Here is a 14613-nt window from a genome sequence, read left to right as displayed (position 1 = left end):
CACATGATTCTAAGAAATTATCCTCTCCACAATTCCTTCTCTGTCCTTTAATGCAATTGAAAACAACATAAATTGAAATGGAATAGGGGTACAGCTGATCAAGCACTGCGTTTTTTTTTTTTTTTTCCTTTTTTTTTTTTTTTTTTAATTTTTTTATTTTTTATTGACTTTGTAATAATATTACATTAAAAATATATATGTGAGGTCCCATTCAACCCCACCCCCCCACCCCCCCTCTCCCTCCCCCCAACAACACTCGTTCCCATCATCATGACACATCCATTGGATTTGGTAAGTACATCTTTGGGCACCTCTGCACCTCATATACATTGGTTCACATCATGGCCCATACTCTCCTCTATTCCATCATGTAGGCCCTGTGAGGATTTACAATGTCCGGTGATTACCTCTGAAGCACTATCCAGGGCAGCTCCATGTCCCGAAGACGCCTCATTTTGATGCCAGGCATGAAATTCATACTAGTTATTTGTAGCTCACATGGACTTAGCTGCATTTGCAAACCATCTTAGACCTGGCTGAGAAATACAATAAAAGTAGCAAAATTATTCCACCCACCAATTCCTATTAAGCATGTATGCTGAATCTATGCCTGTTTTGAAATGAGCTTTAACAAAGAATAAAAGATTCTCTTTTCCTTGTGTAGGAATCAGTAATGGACCTGGTATACCACAGGAGTTGGTCTCCTATCCAGCTACCCCATCAATACTTGCTTTAGAAGGCTAATTGGTTGGTTTGTACCCATTTCTGGAGAGATCAGAATGAAAGTAAATGTTGCAGGGAAAGATGTACTGGTACTTCATAATCATCTAATATATGCATGATTAATGATTTGCACCCAGTGAGCCAAGCAAACTGTTCCATCACAAAAATTTCCATAAGGATAATCTTAAATGAAAAACTTATCAAAAGACATTTTAAGATAGTGAAAACATAAACTATGTGTAGGGAAAAGATAGCTTCAAACATAAAATATAAAGAATTAGTGTCCAGGATACAGATAAAATCTTCAACAAAACAGCAAGGAAAGAGCAAATAACTCTATGAAAAATATCAGGCAAGGAAATAAACAGGCATTCCATAAAAGAGGAAGCACATATGGCCAATGAATGGAAAAGTTAGCCAACCTCATTTATAACCAGAAACTGTAAATTACAACCATTTTTTTCTGAATATGAATTTTATTTCAAACTTCATCAATATGCTGTTCACTTATAAAATCAAGTCTATACCAAATACTTGTTCCTGGTAAAAGATGTATAAATTAAACATTATGTTTGACTGTATTTTTAAGAGTTATTCTTTGTTGCAATTGTTAAAATCTTATAATTATGAATTGCACTTTTGCCTTTGGCAAACAACTATAGAAAGTGAAGTTTTAAGTATTATTTGACAAATAGCACTGCATCCAGTTGGTGGTAAAATCTAAAGTTGTTATATTATAATTGCCTTTGTGTCTACTTTGTTTCATGCTTTAGTACTATCTACCATCCATCTATCTACAATTGGACATGATCACATAAGAATAAAAAGGGAAACTATCTGTTAAACATGGGCATTGCACTAAATGCCTCTATCACATCAATCTCACTTAATCCTCACAATAACCAAGCAAGGAATTACTTATTTTTTCCCTATTTTAGACATGAGAAAATCAAGACTTGATGAAGTTAAATATTTTTCAAAATCTACAGTTAGTAAGGGACAAAGGTAAAGACTTAGGAGAAGAGTCTGACTTCAAAACCCAAACTCTTTTCTCTCTATAGAACTACTTTGTATTCCAGGAGAAAATGGTTGAGTACAAGACAAATTGCATGTATTATTACATTTAATGGTAAATTACTTTTTTAACAACTCAAAGAAGCAACATGTTTTTTCTGAATGCCCTACTTTAGTACTATGGCAGGCTCTGTAAAGGATATTTTAGTATGACCCATTGTTATGAAGGAATTTCTAATCTGGCTGAAGAGACATAATATGCATGACACAATTAGTGGAAAATAGTAGTTAAAATTGACAATTAAAGTTAGATCTATGGACCATTGATTTTGTAATCATTTTTGAAATGAGGGTCTGTGTTAGAGGGCATTGTGTTGACTTTTAGGGTGGAACTACATTATAAAGGCTCTTGAGGGAGGAAAAATTCAATAAAATTGAATTCAATATGTCCTGGAGGTGTTTTATTTGCCATAAAGAAAGAAGTGATTAAAGAAATTTTGTTTAGCAGAAATACTCAGGGTATCTCTGGTAGAGTGTGAGGAATGAAGTCATGAAAAGGTAATTCATGAAATTCCAGCACAAGAACAAGGGCTAGACTAAAATGATGCCAGTAAGAAACTTGGAAAACAAATGACATACTACAAATTCTGCTCTTCAGGATTATTTTGTTTACTATAGGTAAGATACCATGATAGAAACAAAGAATACAAAAAATATACACAAGTACCAATATGCTTCCCAACAAAATGGAAATTCTAGATGTCTAATTTAATCTATATTTTTTTCAGTAAATTGATTTGATCTTAGTATGTGAAAGCTGCTCACTCTAGTGAAAGTTAAAAATATTTTTAAACCTCCTTACTCTTTTTCTATCTCTGATATAACCCATTTTCCAGGAAAAGGGAAAGAAGGTGTCATTTTTGAGGAACCTCTATAATGGAAGCACCAACAAAGTATGGCTTATACTTGTGTTATGACCCAAGTAAATTCTTTGAATCATTTTCAGTATATAAAAATTAGTTTTTATAAAGAGTTTCAGAGCATCACTCTCCTAAATTATTATTAGACTAGGCTTACTGACATCTCTTTTTTCCAAATCTTTTAGGTAAATGCAGTATTATAAAAACATATGCCTAACAAAGTAAGCACTCAATAAGTGCTTTTGATTGGATGAATTTGAACCTAAAGCAGTAATCAAATTTATATGGTAACTGACTCAGAACAAAGCAAAGAAGGATTATGAAACCAAAACATATGAAATAATTTAGAGGGATTTTCTTCCTGGAACTTAATTCCAATGACTTTTTGTAAAATTCATGATTTTGTGGTTCCATGATGTCATAAATGTCATAGACTGTTTTACAAAGTAAATCTTCAGTGGAATATCTATTTTTTCCATCCCAAATAGGCTGTACCTGTTTGATTTCTTTAACAGCCAAAATAACTAAGACCAAGACTGCCTGGCCAATGCTGCTCTGACAGGAAACTCGGTTTATTGCATATAGTAATATATTCCATCTCTTTCACCATTGTCCAACTGTAAACTTCATTGACTTTCTGTGGATGCCAGCCTGTTGTCCATCCCAGGGAAAATGTCACATCTAGAAAGAAGGATGTCAGAGTGTCTGGAAATGATTTACATCCACTGCTCTGCTATTTCCACTCAGACCAGGAATCATATCAGATTTAATCCAAACTGTGCCTCTTCACATTTTTCAAGAGGATCATCGATGGCTCTGCAGCTGCCAGACTCTTGAAATCCAGCTTGATGCCTTTATTGTTTTTCATAAGTTCAATCAGCTACTCCTATAGAGTATTATCACTATTGGGTTGAGAAGGATGGGTCATGACTGGTTAGCCATGTTCTGATCTATCACTGGAAAGAAATACATCAGCCTCTATCATGTGAGCAGTACTTTTCAGTGACTCATTCATTTGTGTCTTATGATGTGCATGATGACTATCTTGGCACCATCTTCTGTTATAATCTGGTTATTTCTCAGAAAATATTCCATTATATTTTCACTCCAAGATCTGGGGACCCCAGTGGTCACTGTCATAGTGGTAGATGTATATAAATGCATATAGATGCATATAGATGCATATAAAATATGCAATCTAAAGGTAAAAATCAAGGTATGACCAAGCAACTGTTGTGAATATGGGAATCAATAGCACTTCTCAGACACAACTTTTAGGAGAAAAAATTGGTACCACTAACTTGGACCTAAATTTTAGCATTATCTTATAAATATGAACATTTATAGACTATTAATGCAAAATTCTAGTCCTATGAATATAACCAGGCAGTATATCAAGAATGGTAGTATATCAAGAATGTTCATAGCACCATTATTCATTATATCAAAAAAACTGGAAACAAGTTAAATACTCACAACTGGTAAGTACGTAAATTGTGGTATATTTGCAATGAATATGATACAATAGTGAAAACAAATGACCACCAGCTCATGCAAAAACAAGAATAGTAGTAGAATATTGAGTGAAATAAGACCCAGAAGACTAAGGAAAGCAGGATATTTTCAAAAGTTCAAAGCTCTACAAAAATGTTTTAAGTAATTAAAATTAAGCAATTCACTGTTTAGGAATACATATGAAACACAAGTTCAGCAAAGTGGTTACATCAGAATAGGTGGAAAGAAGCAGTGTAGGGGATAAATAAATAAGTAGATAGTAGTTATTACTAATGCTATAGTTTTCAGATCAGGTGGTGGTTTCATGGTATTAATTTATTATATATAATTATGAAGCAAATAAGAATGGACCATATATAGATCAATAATAAAAGCAAGCCGTGGACCAAGGATTCTGAATAATAAAATTTTTGTGTACCTAAGGTACAATAGAAGATACATATTTATATATATTTACATAATGTTCATATACAACAATAAATTACTTACAATAGCACATTACATACTGGTAGGGCAAGAAAATAGTGAATTCATTTAAAAAATGTTTAATTTTTAAAAATAATATTATATGGACATACTCCATATCCACCAAACATACATTCCCTTTTCCCCTCTCTCCTTATCCCATGGCAAAATCTAATCTACTTTCTATCTGTGGATTTGCTATTTCTAGACACCTCTTATAAATGGCATCATACATTATGTGTCTTGCTTATGTTACTGAGCATTATATTTTCAAGGTTCTTCCATATTGCAGCATGTCTCAGGACTTCCTTTTTTCTTATGGCTGAATAATATTCCATTCTGTTATGAGCCCCATTTTGTTTCTCCATTTATTTATTGATGGATATTTGGTTTGTGTGGCAGTTTGAGACAACTTTATGAATCCCAAAAAAAGAAAGGTTATGGTTATAAATTCATCTATTCCTCTGGGTATGATACCTTTTGATTGCATTATATTCATTGTTGGTCTTTGATTAGATGACTTGGTAAGATTGCTGTAGGGCTTTTTATTGAACTATGTTGATGAGGTATGACTCAGGTTGCATCCTACACCCTTGCTGGGTCTGATATAAAGGGACACTCAGACAGACACAGAAAGAGAAAGCTCTGCCATTTTTGATCCTACCATGTGATAAAAAAAGAGAGTCTTAAACAGCCGAGGCCCTGGGAAGAGATGAGATATTTGCCTGCTAGCTTGCAGCTGAAATTGGAAAGAGAGAAAAACAGTCAAGACTGATCTAGGCAGCCTGGAAAGAAACAAGCCCTATGCCAGGAGAGAGAGGACTATAGGATCACTTAAGCATGAAGTCCCAAGATGCTGGGACCACGGAGCAGCTTGAGAGGAAAGGGTGAACCTGGAGATGACAGCTGAAACCTTGGCAGAGATCAGTGGCAATCTTGCCTTACCACATGGCAACACAACTGGATCAAAAGTAGCTAACTTTGGTGAGAAAGCATCTCTGATGGTGCCTTAGTTTGGATTTTTCATGGCCTTAGAATTGTGGGTTTTGCACAAAATAATTCCCCTTTATAAAGGCCAACACATTTCTGGTACTTTGCATTGCCTTTTGTTAGTGAAAAAAATAACATAATTGAAATTAAGAACTCAATAAATATTATCAATAGTACTAAATATGGCTCTAGAGAGAATTAGAGACCTGGAAGAAAGGTCAGAAAAAATATCCAAGTGGCAGTTTGGAAAGAAAAAAATATAGAAAATAAACAAATGTGTAAGTAGCAAATGGCATGTGATGTAAAGATATTACATACATGTATTTGGAGGCCCAAAAGGACAATAAGAGAAGGGAGCAGAGACAATATTTGAGAAGATATTGGCTGCTGAGACATGTTCAAAACTGATTTTAAAAAAATAATAAGACATATTAAGACACAGATTCCCAAATCCTTATGAACACTAACCAAAATAATTACAAATAAAATCACACACAGGCACATCCTAGTAATCTGCTGAAAACAAAAAACAAAAAGAAAATCTGAAAAGCAAATCAGAGAAAAAATAATACTTATTCTTTTCAAGTGCACAGGATTATTAATGAAAATTGACCAATGATTAGTAGCACTAAATCAGTCTTTTTGCTGCCTTGAAGGAGTCCTGAGTATAAATAGCCTTCTATTAGTTGCAGGCATCCCCTAGTTGAGTCTACTTGACAATGCCAACCAAAATGCTGGAATTCCCTAGGACAAGTCAGGGAGGAATACCATCTTAACCAGGGTTTATCTGGGCAACATTTTACAATATGAATTTCACAATAGAAATTGTAATCTTTGGCTGCCTCCATATCTTGTTTTTGCATTGTCTCCTTAGAGTACATAATCTAATCTACCACACTATCATGAAGGCCTATGAGAATCCATATACATTTCTCAGGAAACATCACTTTTATATCTTTTTGCTCCACCCTACAAGGAGTGATTTAACTAACATCCAAAATACTATGTGGAATTGACATTTCAATTGAAGATGAGTGGTGTCAAGGTTGGGAAAGAATCATGGGACAAAGATAGTAACCAAAGTACTTTAAGACAACAATATCAGGGAAACCACATTGAACTAGGAATCAGAAATCTAGGTCCTATATTTCTGACTTTGTTTCTAAGTAACTTTACACAAGTTTTTACGGCTTTCAGGGCAAATTACCACATCTGTCAAAATTAAAATTCCTATGATATAATGCAGATAATAAACACTTTTAAACAATACATATATGATTTATATTCCATGATATCATACTCAAAGCTTTCAATTCATGCTTGTAACCTTCAATATTAAAAGATAAATTTAAAATAGATAGCAAACAAATGCTAAAGATAGAGTCTGTGATCATCCATTACCAACATGGTTGCCCAAACATGTAAATAATATAAACTTGCTATTTAATGGTAGTTCCCATTAATTTCATAAGGATTGCAAAATTGATAATTTATAACTATATTATATATATTTATATAAATATATTATATTTATAATATAATAATTACTTTCAAAGGTAATTATTACCTTTTTCTTCCCTCCTTCAGATACCCTATCAACATGAGATAAAGCAAAATTTCTAATCTATTAATTCTTTTTTTTTTTTTAAAGATTTACTTCATTTATTTCTCTCCCCTTCCTCCTCCCCCCATTGTCTGCCCTGGGTCCATTTGCAATGTGTTCTTCTGTGTCCGCTTGCATTCTTGTCAGGCGGCACTGGGAATTTTGCTGTGTCATCTTGCTGCGTCAGCTCTTCATGTGTGGGGTGCCACTCCTGGGTGGGTTGCACTTTTTTTGCACAGGGCAGCACTCCTTGTAGGATGTACTCCTTGCACGTGGGGCACCCCTATGTGAGGGGCACTCCTGCTTGTCACAGCACTCCTTACGCATAGCAGCACTGTATGAAGGCCAGCTGACCACAGGCCAAGAGACCCTGGTATCAAATCCTGGATCTCCTATATGGTAGGCAGATGCTCTATCAGTTGAGCCACATCTGTTTCTCTCTACTAATTCATTTAAGAGCCTATGTCATCTTTACCTTAAAGATTTCAATAAAATTTAATGTATTTAACACAAGAATAGACATAACATCAATTTTTTATATCCTCCTGATTAGTTCTTTGCATTGTATGAATGACATCTAATCATTTAAACCTCAAATTCAAAAATGCCTTTACTTCCAGAGCTATACCATTATATGACCTGCTTATAAATTATTTATTGAAATTGAATTAAATATAAATTATAGTTTTACATAATCTGGGAAAAATAAAATAACATTTCCCTCAAAGAGACATTCTTAGCAACAATGTTGTCAAGGAAACACACTGAAACTGTTATATAAAATATGCAAAGACTAACAAAATCAAACCCAGGCTTTAAAGAATCTGTGGTAAATGACCGATGGCCTACTTTAAAAATAGAAAATGTGACAATGCCATGTGTAGTTAAAAATGTCAATATAATCCTAAAACCAAGTGTAGATTACACGATACTATTAATAGTTAAAGCTGTGTTAAATGTTCTTTATTTAAAAAATAAAATTCTCCAAAATGAAGCTTAGAAAATTAGATGAAATCATAAAGTAACAGAATAAACAGACATGCAGATGCTGCAGGTACTTTCAGTATAAATGATGTAGACACCAACTTTTTATAGTTGGTGACATAATTGTCTAAACCTGAATTTATCATTCATTGAGACATTCATTCATTATTGAGCTGTGAACCATGGTAGTTGCTGGACTTTCCTTGCTAAAGAGCCCCTTGGAAAGTAATAACTGAATAAAGAAAACAGCATCTGTTCTATGTGCTAAATAAGTGAATCAACATTCTGCCTTTATCTCACATGTAACAGACAGTTAAACACTTCAAAAGAGTACTTAATTCCTTCTCCTGCCACAGGGTGGGACTAACAACCAACTGTTTTCTAAATAATTTCTCCAGAAGGATTGTCCCAATGTTATAACTTAATATTTAATCTAATATATGTAGGCTATGTTTCCTTTGGAACATTATGGAAAATGATTCATGAAAAATAAAAAATAACTGAACTTTCAAATCCTGGGGAAAATGTAGTAAGATAAAATGTATTTTTATCTTTAAATTAAACAAAATGCACCCCTAATCCTCTGCATCTGGATGTTTTTCAAATTGTCTGTTTTTCTGCACACTTTCCTACCACTAAAGCTGATCAGTTGATGCAAAAATTACAAAGTGCAAAGATCATTATCCCATGTTAGGAAACAGAACTGCTGATACGCATTATTAAAATGGGATAAGAGAAGATGGACTAAAATCACAGCTCTAAAATCACCTCAAAGTGTGAATTGGCCAAGATGTTACAATGACTTCATTTTAATTAACCCTCTTTACTCCAAAGAAAGAGGTGATTAGGTAAAATATTTAAAAAGACATGGGCTTATCAACATAAAATAGAATAGAAAGCCAAAGCGTAAAGCAGAAATCAAAACAAATTTTCTGTGCTCCAAATCCTGAAGCAAGCAATAGAATAAGAATAAATAAGAGGATTTTTAAAAATCCTGCACACAAAAAACATGGTGCTTAATTCCTACCCCTAACCTTCACCCAGTTGTGAGAAAGGGCCACCAAAAATTGCTACCAAACGTTGTTAGGAGCTATATATAACTCATGCTATCCTCCAGGCTGCAGGGAGGTGAACCAAACTTTTCCATGGCTTTATGACCAATCTGTAGATTCCCAGTATCACCACGAGGCAGTTAAACTCAATCTGCAACTTAAAAAATTGGTTTGAAATAGAATCAAGAGAGTTGTTCAGAGAAACCACAAATCCTTTAAACAAGAGCACTAAGTACAGAAGGCCATCCATCAGCACCCTTGAAACTGTGGCAGGCTAACTGGTTAGCTTGAAGGGAAGGTAAAATCCAAGTCCCTACATAGTGTTTTACAGTCACCTCTATATTTGCTTTATATTCTACAATCTTGATTTGCACCTGTGCTAATACATTGTTTCCGAAATTCCTTCAGCTGAAACATCAATGAATTTTTCTACCGGCCTCCAAACCTATGATATCAAAGGACTATATTTATTAAGTAATACTTTTTATTTAGAATTTTATTTAACAGTACTGATAAAATGGTTATAATATGCCAGGTACTGTTTCTAAAACTTTATAAATATTAAGTTATTTAAGTAATAAGGGACCTAAAGCAAGATGTAGTCATCACACTGTAGATGTAAGGGTAAGCCAGAGTAGGATACAAAAAAGAACTCCAAGATTTAACAGGTGGATCATTTATGCTTTCCACAAGTATGTAAGTGTCTTCTATGTTCCATTTCCCCTACCAGGCATTGCTCAAAACTATTTCCTTAGCTGCAAAGGCTAAGGCTTCCCATCAGAACTAGAGAGAGGGGGGATCTCCTACCTACTAGAATTCCACACATGTATATATTGTAAATCTCACCTGTAATGAGTTGAACAAAGTTCTCATTATTAGCTCAATCATTCTCAAAAAATCCTTGATAAAGTCCTGAGTTAAAGAATTCCTCAAGGTATTTTTATACACAGACACCACAATGGGTAGACCCAATCTGACTTCAGTGTCAAGATACTCATGGGGAAAACATGGCAGGATGAAGCTACCTTACAGAAGGCTAATGAAACAGGGTTTAATTTTGTCAGGTTGGCCTCATGTTGCAAAATTTGCATTCCATTTGCAAAGGAGGATAAGATTCTGATAGCATTCTATAGAAATTCCATGTTGGCAAGAAGGTATCATATGATGATGGAAAAGCCATCTTTAATTTTGTCATATGTTGCACTGTGTTGTGCTTTGTACTACTGTTCATTTTATGCCTTTCAGATGGAGAGTTACATAAAGAATAAAATCCATCATTGTCATTAATTTTACAAGTAATTCCTCAATAAGGATTATCTTATACAGTGATTTCTCCTTGGGTGGTTAACAATATTATCTGTAACACTCAATTTTTCATAAATACATCTATTTCACAAAACAAAGTGTACTTGTACATAAGCTGTCTTGAGAACCTTTAGGCAGTCTGTACTTGACACAAATAGAAATATATTTTCCATCAGTTTAGTCATCATGGAGAAGTCCTATATATTTCTATGCCTTTTTTCCCTTCCCTTGTCTAATATGCTAGGCAGGACCTATCTTTTATATCTGCATAGTACACTGTATAATCCTGAGCATTTAGCAGATACATGCAATAACTGCCTTCATTGCATATGCCCTCTATTACATAAAACTAATCACAAGCCTGACAGGATTTTTTTATTCATCCAACCACCTAGATAACAAATATTTATTGAGCTTGTGTAATGTTCCCGGCTGTCAAGATACATAGGTGAACACAACAGACAAGGCCTCATGGACTTTGCAGACTATTTCCTAGGGAGAAAAAAAATGTGACCCAAGATAAATTTGTGATGGATTTCCTTGAATTAGTCCATCTCATCTTCTTACAACTAAAATTATATCTTGGTTTCCTGTAATTATCATAATGTCTGTTTTATTCAAAAACAAGACTACACATAATCATTAATACCAATTCCTTCCATAGTTTAAGGAGAAAAGGCAAGTAATAACCAAACATTATAAAACTATGCCATTTTATTCCAAAAATACATATCCAAGGCATATTGGTAGACCATGCTGAGTTCCTTGGAAGCCTAAGAAATAATGCTTTTGAAATCTTTTGATCACAATAAATCTCTACTTTCATTAAAATTGAGGAATAATTGTCAAAATCTCCTAAGTTAAGATAAATTATCATGAAATCTCAATGAAACTTGACATGACTTGACACATTTTATGATAATTCCAAGACTTCCACAGCTGTGACTTTTCCCTGAAAATAAAGCTTTTTTTCCCTGACAGTAAAGATTATTTTTGCTTGAAGCATCCAGCAGAAATTAAGCAAAAGATGACAGTGCATTAGTTACTTTGTATAGCTCTCAAAAGACAACGGAAAGATAAGTTCAAACCTTGCTATTTCAATCAGTGACTTCATTCTAATAGACCTTACAACCTCTTTAAAACTCTTTATTTTATAGACTGGGGGCAATAAAACCCCCAGAGATACTTGCCCATGCAGAGAGGAATAGTAATGGAAAACCACACATATTCTAATTCAAAGGGCATGGTCAAAGAACACACCAGCATACTAAAATCATTACTCAGTCGGTGGTGAAAAAAGATCAAGACAAAGGAAGACATAAGAGTTTTAAATCCTACAGTCTGCTCTTGCCTTTAAAAAATACAAATTTGTTTTTAAAAATTCAATTTAGTTTTAAAAATTTAATGTGCATCTTCCTTGAAACTTTGACTCTTGTCTTTCCTAATCCTATGTTCATGCACATTGGTAAATTCTTCAGAACCTTTTTTGGTTGGTAAGAATCTATGTAATATCTCCTTTTAATTACTGCTCATGCATCCTTCAGTGTGAGTAATGCCTACAGCAGATGGTGCCTCCTCCTATGAAGCAAGCATTTGGCCAAACAGCATGACAGAGTCAGTTTCTGAAGTCTGACAGGTACCCTTAAGTCTGGTTGCATCTCTGTATCATAATTTCTTAGGTTCTTGGCAACTTTGAGACCATTTTGTCAGATTTCAGTTTTTTCCTCAACCAGCACCAACTTATAAATACAGAAAAATATTTTGAGAATTCAGGAAATCCGGAATATTTTAGTTACAAAAAAAAGTCCTATGTATACAATTTCAAATAAAACATTGGCCATTTGTATGTATGTATATAATATGTTGTATCTATGTTTATATTTATATGTTATATGTATATATATATGTTTGTATATAATATTTACTTAACAAATTGGTTACAAATCAATATAAACCAAAGGAACTATTTCTAAGATTCAAATACAAAAAAAAAAGTTATTTAAGCACTACAATTCTCTTTTCTACTTTACAAGAAATTATTATTGGAAAATGTGTTGTATAATCTTTTTTATTTCCTTCTTTTCTATACTACCATGAATTATTTTCTTCTTGGTGTTCCTGGTGATTATCTTTTGAGGTGATCACCAATAGCACTCACATAAGTCACAGTCACTAGTACATATTATAGTAAAAATTATATATGATTTAATGAACTTTGTCATATTCCAATATAGAAAGAGGAACAATGGAATGTAATCATGTTGCAATTCAGTATAACAAGGTGCATATATTGGGCAATATAACATTCTAAACATTAAATTTCCATTTTGTAAATATACTGCCTGAGCTGACTTCATAGAGATTAATATTTAAAAACCACAAAAAAATTCTTTTACGCCATAATAGGCATAAAATAGGCAACTTTACTGGCACACAAATAGATAAATTTTAAATGAGAAGAATCACTTTTGTGTCATGTACTTTACAAAAGATCTAATTCATACCATCAAAAACTATTTATTTGAAAATAGAAATGCCCTGTAAGAATACCCATCCCAGTAAATGCTTCCTGACCAATGTGAACATTTTTTACAAAGCAAGTCTCCTTTGATGTTCATAATTAGCCATTTTCTGGACGTGTACACTCTACCACATACCCAGGCCCTGTAAAGAAGTGCAAAATAGAATAGAAATGTTCAAAGAAGCAATACCACTAAGTACTCTTAATCTCACTCTCTGTAGTGTCTCTAGTTCCAATTCCAAGACAGAGAACCACTCATCCTCACTAGGATACACCACAGCTAAATAACAAAGAAAGGAAACATCATTTTCCCTTTGCTGGCTCATATCTCACTAACTTCCCATTCTTTATACCCAAACTTCATTGCCTTTCTTTATCCTTCTTGAATTGATATTTATTCCTGCCTACTGTGTGCCAGGAACTTTCCTAAAATGTAAGGACTCAAGTGAACAAAAGCAAACATGGTCTGGGCACCCTTCATGGAATGTATTGGTCTAGCAGAGAAGATAGACCTAAACATAAAAATAAAGAAAAAAGTATTACCATGATCAAGTGCCATGAAGGAAAGGTATTGGTGCCACGTCAGCCTAACACACTGGGGTTCAGTAGTCAGGGAGGAAAGGTAAATTATCTATGAGGCAGTGGCCCTACAGTGGAAACCTGAACTTCAGAAAATAGTGTTGAGAGTTGGCAGATGAAGCATCTTGGGCAGGAGGAACAGCATGTGCAGAGTGAGAACAATAAGGATACAGTTCACTGAGTGTGTGCAGAGAAGGGTGGGATGATGCCTTATAGGGAAGTGGAAGGTCTGATCATGCAGGGCCTTAAAGTTCCCATAAAACATTTGGATATTTATCCTAAGAGCAATGCGAAGTCATTAAAATTTTTTCAAGGAAGAGAGTAGAGTGGCAATAAATGAAATAACACTCTCACTGCAGTATTAACAACAGAATGGCAGAGAAGCCATTGCAGTGGTCCAAGAAAGATGGTAGCTTGAACAGGGTGATGAAGATAATCATGGTCCAGAAATAGCTGTGGGAGATAGTTAAGCAATAAACTTATAAAACTTGGTGATGGATGGATATAGGGTATGAGTACAGGAGGTATTAAGTTAATTTTAAAGTTTCTGCCTTTGGTAAAGTGTGGAATGTGGTGCCATTCACTGAGATAAAAAATAGAAGTTAAGGATTAGGTTTGATGGAGGAGTCAGGGTAGGGGGAGGAGGACAAATAAGAGTTGATTTGGGGAACCTGAGCCTCAGCAGAGTTACAACACCTACTCTTCAGTTCGTTGCACTTACCCAGATCAGCTAACAAGCAGGTGAGGATGGTCAACCACCACATCAAGGAACCGAGAGTGTCTACAACTGCAACCTGGAGAATTGCATCCATCAGCCATGTCGAATCAAAGCCTCCTCTCAATTTAGAGGTGGAGAGGACATTGCTATCCCAGCGTCCTCAGGATGTAGACAAAATGGATTAGAGTGGATTTACTGGTATTCTACTATACAATTATTGTGAC

General features: G+C 34.3%; 1 pseudogene; it reads right to left on the bottom strand.

Annotated features, from left to right (window-relative positions):
- Positions 1-2870: 2870 nt before the first annotated feature.
- Positions 2871-3797, bottom strand: LOC101433440 (protein FAM151B pseudogene; annotated as a pseudogene).
- Positions 3798-14613: the final 10816 nt, after the last annotated feature.

This window comes from Dasypus novemcinctus, chromosome 2 (assembly GCF_030445035.2).
Source record: "Dasypus novemcinctus isolate mDasNov1 chromosome 2, mDasNov1.1.hap2, whole genome shotgun sequence".
Lineage (NCBI taxonomy): Eukaryota > Metazoa > Chordata > Mammalia > Cingulata > Dasypodidae > Dasypus > Dasypus novemcinctus.
The sequence above is the reverse complement of the archived record's forward strand: the minus strand, read 5'-3'. Positions and strand labels throughout refer to the sequence as shown.